Source organism: Peromyscus maniculatus, chromosome 15 (genome assembly GCF_049852395.1).
Source record: "Peromyscus maniculatus bairdii isolate BWxNUB_F1_BW_parent chromosome 15, HU_Pman_BW_mat_3.1, whole genome shotgun sequence".
Classification (NCBI taxonomy): Eukaryota; Metazoa; Chordata; class Mammalia; order Rodentia; family Cricetidae; genus Peromyscus; species Peromyscus maniculatus.
The window spans coordinates 8,502,298-8,515,198 of record NC_134866.1 but is presented as its reverse complement, the minus strand read 5'-3'; the positions used below and the strand labels follow the sequence as shown (position 1 = coordinate 8,515,198).

The 12,901-nt window shown below is 41.7% G+C and overlaps 1 long non-coding RNA gene across 1 annotated transcript; it reads right to left on the bottom strand.

Annotated features, from left to right (window-relative positions):
- Positions 1–9,695: 9,695 nt before the first annotated feature.
- Positions 9,696–12,465, bottom strand: LOC143268744 (uncharacterized). Its single transcript, XR_013044867.1, has 3 exons — positions 12,345–12,465; positions 11,155–11,333; positions 9,696–9,996 (listed from the first exon to the last, which is right to left on the bottom strand). It is a non-coding gene; the product is annotated as an uncharacterized LOC143268744 (long non-coding RNA).
- Positions 12,466–12,901: the final 436 nt, after the last annotated feature.

Genomic DNA, 12,901 nt, shown 5'->3' with positions numbered 1-12,901 from the left:
AAGAGAGATGATTTCTTTGTCCACAATTTGGATTTACTACTGTTCAGTCTTGGAGTTAATCATTGTATGCCACCTCTCCCCCGATGTATAGAAAACAGTTTCATCATAGAGATTGCCTTGTCTTTAAAAGCTTTGTAAAAGTTTCCTGAGTTATTTGCTCTGTTCTGTCGTTCGGGATCTCAGTTATCAATAACGTTGCATAACACTGACATCTTCTAGTCTACACGTTTCCTCCTAATTAAAGCATTCTTGACTTCTTTTCACGTTCTGTGCACTTCTCAGGATGTTTCCAGGCTTGTTTCATGGCTGTCTGTCTGTCTGGATGCTCGGGTCTTACTCTGTATTTAGATCAGATTTTCGCTGCCAGGTAGCTGCATTCTGAACTTCCTGTATCAGGCTATGGACCTTGTTGAATCTTCCAAATTCTATGGTGAATTATCTAGTTAATTTAAAGACAACCCATGGGATAATGATTTTCCGGTGGGTGTTTCTCCTACTGACATGTATTTATCTGCTGGTTCCTAGACCAGTGGTTCTCAACCCTGCTAGTGCAGTGAACCTTTAATAAGCTCCTCAGGTTGTGCTGACCCCAAACCATAATAATTATTTTCATTGCCACATCATAACTGTAATTTTGCTACTCTTATGAATCATAATGTAAATATATGATATGCAGATGGTTTTAGGCCACCCCCTGTGAAGGGTTGTTCTAACCCCTGAAGGGGTAACGACCCACAGGTTGAGAGCTACTGTCTTAGGCCATCTTCCATGGAAAGAATGAAAGGTGTGCCAGTTTTTTTCATTGACCAACATTTGATCACCATGTTTTCCTTGCAATTCCTTTCTGTTTTCTTTTCCTTTTTAGACAGGGCCTCATTGTAGACTGCTCACTGGTCAAGAACTCACTCTGCTGACCTCCTTGACCTTTGAACTCACAGAGATCTGTAGCCAGAAGTTTTCTTGTGTCCTGCCCGGCCTGCGGTAGCTTATGAAATAATCACTCAGAGGCTTAGTATTAATTATAAACTGTTTGGCCTATAGCTCAGGCTTCTTGCTAGCTAGCTCTTTCATCTTAAATCAAAACCCATTTCTATTAATCTGTGTTTTGCCACGTGGCTGTGGCATTGACATGCTGCTTCTTGGGTGGCAGGCTGGCGTCTACTCTGACTCTGCTCTCTTCTCCCTTTCTCTCTGCTTGGATTTCCCGCCTGGTTCTTATCCTGCCTTACCATAGGCCAAAACAGCTTCTTTATTAACCAATAGTAGCAACACATATTCACAGTATGCAGAAAGATCAACCCACAGTAGAGATCCTCTTACCTCTGCCTCCTGAGTGCTGGGTTTAAAGGTGAGTGGAGCTGAGATGGCCTTCAGAAATGGGTACTTTCTGAGATGTGGCTTTAAAGCATGGCCCTTTTTAGAGCCTGCTTGGTTTCTTTCATTGAAACCTGGATGCTGTGGATATTGCTCTGTATGTTGTGAATGTGTTGTGTTACTTTGATTGCTTAATAAATAAAGTACTGATTGGCCAGTAGCCAGGCAGGAAGTATAGGTGGGACAAAGGGAGGAGAATTCTGGGAGCAGGAAGGTTGAGTCAGGAGTCACCAGCCAGACACAGAGGAAGCAAGATGTGAAGGCAGAGCTGGGAAAAGGTACAAAGCCACGTGGCTAAAAAACATAAATAAGAATTATGTGTTAATTTAAGTGTAAGAGCTAGCTAATAGGAAGCCTGAGCCATTAGGCTAAACAGTTTTAATTAATATAAGCGTCTGTGTGTTTATTTGGGTCTGAGTGGCTGCAGGCCCGGACGGGACTGGAGAAAACTCCAGCTACACCCAGAGGGTCTCTGCCAGTGGCTCTGCCTGCTTCCCCCTTGCTGTCTGTGGTTATTGGCTCAGGGCAATGCCCATCACAGCAGCATCTGGGCTCCTTACCTTCAGGAGGTCACATTTTCGGTGTGTTTTGATGACATTACATTTTTCTTCACTCTGTGCTTTCCTCTCGTTCCACCTGGCCTGCACTTGGCCGCGGCTGCACTTATTGATCTTATACATTTGAATATTTGCATATTAAACTTTCCTTCAAATTTTGTAGAGAGTAAAGTTTCTATGATTTCATATTTCTTATTGCATATATAATTTCTAGGAGAGGTCAAGAAACGTGGCTTGTGTGGATATGCTCAAACTTGAAATCAATCTCTGCATTTTAAGAATAATCTTTATGATTTCATTTGACATGTAACTCTTTAAGGAAATTACTTTTTGTAAATATGAGGTTAGTATATATATCACATATATGTATATATGCAATAAATATATCACACACAAACATATATATATTATATTATATACATATATATATAATATTGTTGATGCAAAAAACTCATAATCTAAGGAAAAGAAAGAGTTTATTCTGGAGCCATTTTGGGTAACCATAATCCAGGAATGCATTCTTGAATTACCCCAACTTCCATGTTTCAATGTAGAAGCAGTTAATAGTTTACAAAAGAAAGTCATAAATCAGGGAAGATTTAAAATGTACTGGTGGGTACATCAGAGAAGCAGGTCCGGCGGATGGGGGAAGCACTCCTGTAGGCCTAAGATGCTATCCTTAGCTTTTGGGTTGTTGGAAGCTAGTGGTCTGCTAAATTAACAGATTTCAAAAGGTTTTTTAATCTATTAGTCACAGTATATTCTGACACAGAGGCAGGCAAGGAATGAATTTTCAGGGGGCTAAAGCTAGCAAAGGTAAGGTAATTAGCCTCTGGACCTGCAATATTCCATCATCACATTGCTGTATTCCTAAGCAATTGGTCTTTGCAGACATGGCTTCTTTCCAGGAATTTTGATCTGTATCACTATCCACATATCCACACATACATGAATATGTATTCTAGCTGTCTCAGTATCTTTTATTGAACAGTCTTAGGTTTGTTAATTATGTTTAAGTGACCTGTTTATCATGTACTGAAATCATAAACTTATTCTTTATTTAGAGTGTTTTATTACAACCATTCCTTCAGTTACTATTGACACATTGTTTTAACATTGTGTACAATATGATTTTTGTGTCTTCTTTTTCTGAATTTATTTGCTTTCTTTCCCCCCATGATTTTTGATTAAGTCCAATAAGGTCCATGATGTGAAATAATTCTGTGCTTATTTTGTGCCTAGCATTATCTTAAAAGATTGAACAAGAGTGTCTATCTTTTGAGGCTCATACTCAATAAAACACAACCTGAGAAATCCTACTGTACAATTTAAGCAACAAATATCATGCCGAGTGTTGGGTAAGAACACACCTACGATGTTAAATAAGTATTAATTTCTGTTTGTCTAAATTCTTTCAAAAGCCAGAAAGGAGATTAAATTTAGCAGCCTTTTGGAACACTCATTTTCTCCCCTTGACCTGTTATGGTTAAACATGCTTGGAGTTCAATTCTCCAACAGTCCCCTGCACACTCCCACTGTGAGCTGTGTGCTTAGGGTATGCCATTGCCTAGTGCATTTCTGGATTTGATACAGTGGTATCTTTGTACCTACAATTCTGACAAAGTTGACAAACTGTTCAGTTTCTTCTGCAGAGCGGAGACAAAATGGCCTTGGCATCTTTGGGCTGCCTGGGCAAGTGTACCCAGTTCTAGTTTGTAGACTGTGGGACTCTTTTAAATCTTTCCAACCTTTGTGATTTCATGTGAACTAACAGACATTATAACAGGGTCGACGGTGACAGATTGCTGGGCCAGTTGATGGAGATGACACAGGGAGACCTTGATGCAGTACTGCTCTCCACCCACCAGACTTCCTCCTTTCCATATGTTCCTTTTAATCAACAGAAAGCTTCTAATATTTCTAGACAAGCAACACCCACTTTCAGCTGAGAGTGAAATACTATCACATAGAGTTACGCATGGTATTTTTGATATCTAATGATTTTAAAAAATGTTTTCTGCATCTGTAATTATAATTAACTTTTGATACTTAATAATGTGTATTTGTATTTCCCCCTCTCATTTTTCTTGACATACTGTTTTTGGCTTTGCTCATCTTATTTGTTTTTTTAAACTTTGGACTTAGTTACCAACGCAACTGTTTTTCTATTTTGTTATATGTTTAACTTCATTGTTTTTATCTCCTTTTTCTATTTTGCTATTATCGATGTTTTTCTAGCTTCCAGAGTTCATTGTTTATTTCATTGATTTCTACTTTTTGTTTAGTGCTAAAAGTACTAAACATTCAAAGTTAGAAATTTCTCTCCAAGTACTTAACATTCGATGAATATCGAGGTTGGGAAACCAAGGCTGTGGGCCAAATCCATTCTGTGCCTGTAAATGAAGCCTTGCCAGAGCACGTCCATACCCATCCATCCGCACACTGCTGATGGCTGCTCCACGCTAGTGTGCTTCAGTGGAGAAGAACAAAGAGTCATTACGGCCAATAAGCCTAACTATGTACTATGGCAATTTACAGGAAGGGCTTGATGGCTACTCTTATAGAGCGTTGCATAACTTCTGATATGTAACTTTGTTGTTTTTATTTTCTAAAGAATCTGCAGTTATTACCCCCCCCCCCAGTTATCTAGGAAAATGTTTTAATTTCCTATTTGCATTTTCTTATACATCATTTTATTAATTTCTTCCTTTTATTGTATTTGGCCAGAGGCTATGACCTATGCAGCTTCTGTTTTCATTTGGTTATAGGAAGATGATCCCTTATGGTGTAAGATATGAACACTTTTTCTAGCTGTCCCAAAGACACTGAAAAAGGATACACATTTTCTACAGTAAAGTTATTATTTGTTGCATATTGGAACCCTGTTTCCTTACTTGTTTATTGTTTATATAAAGATTGGGAATTTGCTATAACACTATGTATGTGATTTTAATTGGCACCTTCTTGTATTTCTTTTAAAGCTTTATGCTGGGGATGCTGTGAATGTGTTGTTCTGATTGATTGATAAATAAAACACTGATTGGCCTGTAGCCAGGCAGGAAGTATAGTATAGGTGGGATAAACAGAGAGGAAAATTCTGGCAACAGGAAGGCTGAGTCAGGAGTCGCCAGCCAGAGACAGAGGAAGCATGATGTGAAAGTACTGGTAAGCCACAAGCCACATGGCAGCTTACAAATGAATAGAAATGGGTTAATTTAAGATATAAGAACTGGATAACAAGGAGCCTGCCATGGCCAAATAGTTCATGAGTAACATAAGTCTCTGTGTGTTTACTTGGGTCTGAGTGGCTGTGGGCCCCGGCAGGACTGGAGAAATCTCCAGGAATGGCTTTAGTTTAGATTAATTTGTTGCTAAACCACCTGACGGATAAGCTTTCATGTACATGAGGAGCACTGATCTGGAAGGTCCCCACTCCTCTCTCGTTGCTCGTGGGCTCAGCTCACTGTCCTCATGCAGATGAGCACGGGCCAGAGTGAGGTGCAGGCAGCTCAGTCGCCACTTTCTGGGGGTTAACCCACTGCAGGTATGGAGCAGCCAGTCACAAATGAGTGAACCCTGAGTCCGTTAGAACAGTCCATCCAAGCACAACCCAGATTGCCTGTCCATGGAACACTGTGCTAAGCAAATGCGTGATGCTTGCTTACATCCTGAGGATCTAGCATGGTTTACTACATGGCATAAGCAAAATTTCACTGGGAAGTTTCCCCCTTTGCCAACATAAATCCTGTCCAATAATAAATTTCCCTATATAGCTTACCTCAGTGACACTGCCTGTGTGCTTTCTCTCGACTGCAGCTTTGGTTATGGTTTTGATCATTGTTTTATTTTGGGTCTGAATTGTTCTTTTGTTTACATATGCCATGCCATGTTGTTTTTCTCCCCAAATGGCCGAACATTCTCTTCATCCACAAGCTAATTATTGCAGCGGGAACTTGGCATTTTTCTCAGAGATAAACAGGGTCTCCGCTCTTTCCCCTTAAATGCTGGCAGACCTGTGATGGCAGCAGCAGTGATGTAACTGAACTCGAAGGCCACAAGAGCCAGCCTGGCACCCACTGGTTCTCTTGACCACTTGCCAAAAGCTGAGGTGCCACAGGACCCATGCAACAATGTCCACATCCACATAGCCAGGCAGCCACGCCCGTGCAGCCACTTCCACACAGCCATGTCCATGTACCATGCTGGTTTCAGGCTCACACATTTGCTGCTTCCCTGGAATGTTGCTTTGTTCTGCATTTTACAAGGGGCATTTCCTCAGCAAATGACCAAGACCCCACTGTGGAAAAGGTTGTTTCCCAAGGCCGCTGCTCTACCTCCTCGTGTCCTGCTTGTCTTTTCTCTTGAGCAGTCGTCGCCGCACCCTGATACTGTAGTATTTGTTTGCTCGTGTGTAGACCTGTGTTCTTGACTGGAACACAGACCTCTGAGAGTTGAGATTTTAGCAGTGGGATTGTCACAAAGAGGGGTGGTTCTTTGCAGCTGTAGCCCCATGTTGTTTTTGGAGGAGGCTATATTTGTTGAATGAGTACACACATTATTATTATTTTTTTTAACATGGTTAGATTATTCCCTCTATTTTCTATCAACATGTGAGGAGCCCTAAGGGTTGATAGTGCGATATGACAAGTTGTGAGGTCTGGGAAAGGAAGGCATCTTACTTTTCTACTTTGAAAGATACTCATCTATGCCTAATCCATTGAGTAGAAGGTTGGGCACATGACTTTTTAGTTCTAATTTTATTTATTCTTGAGAATTTTATACATATATACAATGAAATATGATGACATTTACCTCCCATTTTCTATATCTCCATCTATATCCTTTCTTAACATTGACTTCTACTCCTAATCTCATGTCTGTCTTTCTGTCTTATTTTCTTTCTTTCTGTCTAATTTTTCTTTGTTTCTCTCTCTTTCTCTCTCTCTGATAACTCACTAAGTCCACTTGCTGTTATCCTCACATGCATGGGTGTGGTGCTATCCACTGGAACATGGCAACTTACCAGTGGTCATACTCTCAAAAAAGAATGACTCTCCTCTGCCTATAGCTCCTCAGTAATGGGGGTGGGTTGGGGCTGGAGATCACCTGCTTCATCACAGACTCCTGGAAAGATAGACTGCTGAGACGTTCTCACCATTCCCGCCAAGACAAACCCGGCCCACAGCTCGGGAGTAGAAGCGCTGACTGGTGGCCCGACACACGCAGTGATGCTTTTAAATATACCGTTTGTGGCACTGAACTCACAGTCTCTCAGGACCGGCCTCCGGACTTTCGGAACAGCAAGTGTTCTGATTTGTCCATAACTGGAGCCAACAGAACTGGGTGACCTGAGAGCTGCCTGCCAGCCCAGCACGAGCCACATCCCTGCAAGTACTCAACTACTTCAAGCTAGTGCTTAAGGCTAGCTAGTGAACTCTGTGCTGACAGGTTCCCATCTACCTTAAATGGAAACCTTCCCCAAATACGCTTCTATTTTGGTAAAGTACAGTCAGTAGGTGGGACGTGAACAGTGTGATATCCTATTGTCCTTGTGTGGGTGACTGTGTGGCAAGTGTAGGTTAAATTAAGTGATATAGGCACTTATCAGATGACAAACTGGATCTTGAGCAAGTACCCAGAAAATATGACTGTATGTAGGAAAATCTGTACTTGATTGCCTTAGAGGAGGTATGCATATTTTCAAGTATAAGTTTTGTTTATTCTTGAGTATTTCATATGTGTGTACACTGAGATATGAACCTATTTACCCCCATTTCTGCCTACCAAGTCTCCTCATGCCCTCTAATATATCCCCTTTTCAATTTCATATCTTTTGGGAGGGGTGTGTTTTAAACACATGTGCTCACCAAGCCTGTTCTGAGTATCCACCTGTGCAAGCATTGTTTAGAGCAGGGGACGCAGGGTGGAGCCAGTCAGGTGGGACCTCATGGGTCTTATGGTGTAGTGGAACAGACTCTGTTCAGCAACAAGTGTTGACAGATGAGAATGGGGTGGACTTGGAAAGATGACGTAGCCATCATCCCAGTGGGCAAGACCTTTCAAACTCAGGACGTAGCCATTATTTCACTCTGTTCTATTTCACTTATCCTTCTACATTACTTTCAGAACAGCTGCCCTGTCCTGTGTCCTTACCAGAGGGACACAGAGTTCCCAAAGTTCAAGTTAATGTGTACTGTTTTCCAACATTGTATTTCTTGACAGCTTCGTGGGTGTATTGATCTCGTGGGTTGTTCTCATAATGTTTGTGCCATTATTGCACAAGTGGGAACATCTTGACTATAGACATTTAAAAGAATATAATCAACTTGACAATAAAAGTTAACACTCACAGCTGGGAAAGCTGAGCTCAGAGACTTGGCTCTGTTTCACTTGCTTTTGTGCACTTCCTGTTTTTATTTTTGTTAGCTAATATTATTTCCTTCTTGGGTCTCTGAGGGAGTTGAAGATTAGTTAGTTATAGTTGAAGATTAATTAGGATAGAAAGTGAATTAGATACATTTTGGACTTACTAAAATAGGATAGATAAGGGAATTATTTTCTCTGATTTGTCAAATACAAATGGACTAGACATCGTTTAGGTATTTGTTACTTGTACTTTTGTATATAGTTTTTCTTTTGTTAGTTATAATCTTTTGCCTTTTTTCTTTTTATTAAAATAGAAAAGGGGAAATATGGTGATATTTTATTTGTACTGAAATGTGATTTTAATTTTATGTTAATAAATAAAGTTGCCCTGGAGTCAGAGCTATTAGAGCCATAGCAAGAGCGTGGTGGTTAGAAGAGCTAGGTAGATTTCTGTGTGTTCAGGGATACAGCCAGTATTGGAGACATACGCCTTTAAGACCTGGAGGGCGGTACTTACAGGCAATGATGAGGCAGTCATGTGGTTGGGTTTACAACCAATGAGAAGGCAGAACAGAAAGACTATTTAAACACAGACAAACAGGAAGTAGCTCTCTCTTGGGGAAGCTAGGAGCACTGCAGGAGGTAAGATTTTATCTCTGAGCTCTGACCTCTCGGCTTTCTCTTTTACATTGGTTCTGTGTTTCTTATTTTAATAAGATGATTGGTTACATCTACAACACGTCTCATACTGCACTGGGTCAGTGGGCTATCCCTGGGATATCCTTTCTGTGGGTATAGCAAAAGCACACACACACACACACACACACACACACACGTGAAAGTGCACAAGGGCACTTGACCTAGGTTTCATATTAGTGCATTGCCTTTCCTGTATTCTACCAACTCAGTTCACACACCCAGGCTGGGATCAGAGTGGGAGAGTATTTCCTACCTACTTGGCAAAGTGTGTATTAACCACAGCATCCCACTTAAGGTGGCTTGGAGAAGTGGCTTCCTTGGTGGACACAGGGGAAAAAAACCCATGTAACCCTTTTGTTTCTTATGTTCTTAGATTGTGCATACAACCCACAAGAGAACAGCAGTTTGTATACAGCTTTGTTCTGCTGCTTGATGGCAGTGAGTACTTTAATAAATGCTTTAGAAAATAGATTCCATTTTTCAAGAAGCCTCAGCTGTCAAAATCTGATTTCCTGGTTGAGTGAAATGGCCTTGTTATTCAGGTCCTTTGGGTCTAAATTTATTTTACATGAATTTACTCAAGAAATTGATTACAATTCCCTTCCCACCTTGTGTTGTGGGTTGTGTAATTGGAAGTTTAGAGAGAAGAGATCGAAATAGCTTTAAACGACATCCCCCCAAATTTCCAGAATAGGAGACTTTTGGCTTACTTAGCTTTAATATCTCCAGTCTTTTTGAGACATCAATGTCCACCGGGCCTTTCATCTGTTGGCTTCTTAGAAACAAACTCAAAGGGATGTAGTTGCCTGTCATTCTTCCCCCCTTTACAACTGACAGTGCCAAGGCTGGGGGAGAAATCCAAGGCAAGGCATCCTCTTTGCCATATGTCATTCAAGATGAATCCTGTTTGTTTCTCTTGGTGTCTCTCACTGTCAGTGATGGAGATATGGATAGGCTCCCGTTTCAGTGTGATGTTAAATGTTTTTCACTCGCTCAAAATCTATTAGTATTTCACAAGAGAAGAACATGTTAGGGGATTTGGACCTTTGGCACTGGAATGCTCTGAGCCCACAGGATGTAATCAGGGCCAAGCACTCTATTTATAGCTAAAGGATGTAGAAAAGCCCTGAGAACATTTGACTTAAAATGGAAGATTAACCTCACGGGGAGTGGAACAGGCTTGAGGAAGTGATCAGAAATAAGGAAATCTGTGACCCCCCCCCCCCGCAACTGAGTTGAGGTACCTGAGAGGTGGTGGTTGTTTTATGAGGGGCAATAACAGTGTTGGTGCATCTGTATTGCATGGGAATTGTGAATTACTATACTGGTCTAAGTTCCTAAGTCCCAGCCATGGCCAGTCATTTGGTCCTGTGGTCCTATGATGCTCCATGTCTGTTCCATGTAGCATGAATTGTTAGAAGGTCTTATTGATAAAAACAAACCTGGAGCCAGGTGTTGGTGTGAACGCTGAAAGATCAGAGAAGCAGAACAAGCCACAGCTAACCTCACCTCGCCAATTCCTCAGCTGATCCTGTTTCCTCAGACTGGAAGCCTTTTCAACTGCTGTTGAAAGCTAAAAGTTTAACCAGGCTCTAGTTCCTGGTCCTCATGCCTTATATACCTTTCTGCTTTCTGCCATCACTTCCTGGGACTAAAGGCGTGAGTCACCATGCCTGGCTTTTTCCAGTGTGGCTTTGAATTCACAGAGATCTGGATGGAACTCTGCCTCCAGAATGCTATGATTAAAAGCGTGAGTGCCACCATTTTCTGGCCTCTATGTCTATCTAGTGGCTGTTCTGTCCTCTGACCCCAGATAAGTTTATAAAGGTGCACAATATATTGGGGAACACGACATCACTACAATTCCACATGTCCTTTCTATTGCCCCTGCTATTCTAGTAATGCTCGCCATGAATTGACTGGTTTGAAGTGGAGCCAATTACAGCTTGAGTTTAAGTTTTTCTTTTCTCATTCATACTCTTTATTCTCCTCTCCTTATGACCCTTCCATATACTGGAAGAGAGATTATTTTCTGGTTTCTATCCCCACCCCCGCCATCCCCCGCCCCCAGGGCTTAAGGCTTGGCCTGTTTTCTGAACATGATTGTGTTCCATTCCTGATAGTGACTCTGCCGCCTTTGGCTGCCTTGGATACACACCTGCATCTCAGCCAGCAAGAGGATGTCCAAAGCAGTGTTCTCATTAGATCCTCATATAGTCAGCTCTGGTGAGTGGACACTGGACAGATCTGTTCCTTGTGTGTGTCCTTTATGCCACTCAGTGTCCTTTTCTGCTTCTCAGACATGACCCACCCATTTTGTGGTACTGGTGATGGAACCTAGGGTCATATACATGTTGGGTAAGCCTTCTATCACTAAGCCACATTTCCAGCCTTCATTTTACTCAAAAAACTTAGATAGGCTCTCACTAATTTACCCAGGCTGGCCTTGAACTTGTCATCCTTTTAACTCAGTCTTTCAAATAGTTGGTATTATAGGTTTGCACCACTGAGCTCAGCTTCTTATATTTCTTTTCACTTTTATTTCCCACACATATCATTTTAAACATACCTACAGCACCCTGAACATAGACCTGGTCATACTGCACTGTGATGTGTGTCTTTCCCACTAGAGAGCTCCTTGAACTTACCAACTATAGTCCAAATCTACAGCTATTTACTGAAACTCCTCCCCCCACCCCCAAGACAGGGTTTCTCTGTGTAGCTCTGCCTGTCCTGGAACTCTGTAGACCAGGCTGGTCTTGAACTCAGAGATCTGCCTCCTTGAGCTTTAACCCCAGCATTAATGGACTGTGATGGCTATTTTTATCTGTCAACTTGGCTTGGTCAAATCCATAGTCTAGATGTTTCATGGAAGGTAGTTTTCATACAAGCTTAATCTGTAAGTAAATAGAAAAATGAAAATGGCCCTTCAAATATGGTAGACCTAGCTCAATCCATTGACGATCCCAAGTGAAAAACATTTATGTCCCAGGGAACAGGTTAACCTCCAGTCTGTCCTCCCCACTCAGATGATAGCTCAGGTCTTCCTTGTCTCCTACCCTGCAACATCTGGACTTGCCATCCCCCACAGACATGAAGTTCAAAGCCTTAAAAAAATTCTTTTTTTTTTTTTTAGATGAACAGCCCACTATTTCTGTGATTCAGAGGACTGACTAATATGTACTAAGAGCAGCACATTGTCTCACTGGACCCTTATGACAGCCTCTCGAAGGGTGTGTTGAGACATAAAGGTCACCCAAGGTCATGGAGTTAGAGAGTGGCAGAGGCAGGACTCGAAGTGCAGCTTGCTTCATGCTGGAACCAAGCATTGACACAATGCCTGCTTGCCTGTCTTAGAATCCTGGCTCACCCAGCACCTGGCATGAGTAGGAGGCTACAGAACAGTTCACCAGGTGAGTGAAGTCACAGACGGCCCTTGTCTTGTTACCTCTTCAGCCTAAAAAAAAAAGCAACTTGACAGGTGTCTATGACTTCATAGTCATGTAAGCTTTACTAGAGGTCTTCTGCTTCCTGTAACATACCTCAATGGGTGCCTTCATGACAACCACGGAACTATGGCATGCCTCGATAGCAACTGTGGAACTATAGCATGCCTCCATAGCAACCATGGAAATATGGCGTGCCTCATGGCAACTGTGGGGATGTGCCGTTGATTCTTAGTGTACTTTTTGCTTTTTGCTTCCACAGAGAACTAAAGTTGGTCTGTGGTTCTTTGCCATTTTCCTTGAAGACAACTAGGAAGAGGAGGAAACCTCAGAGTGAATCACTGAAGTTGGAGCAGCACAGTCAAAGTGTCTGACCGAGCTGGTCCTTTCTTGGGGCATTTTTTTCTCAGTTTTATTGTTCCTATTTATTTCTATCTCAAGGTCATCTTTCCACTCCAT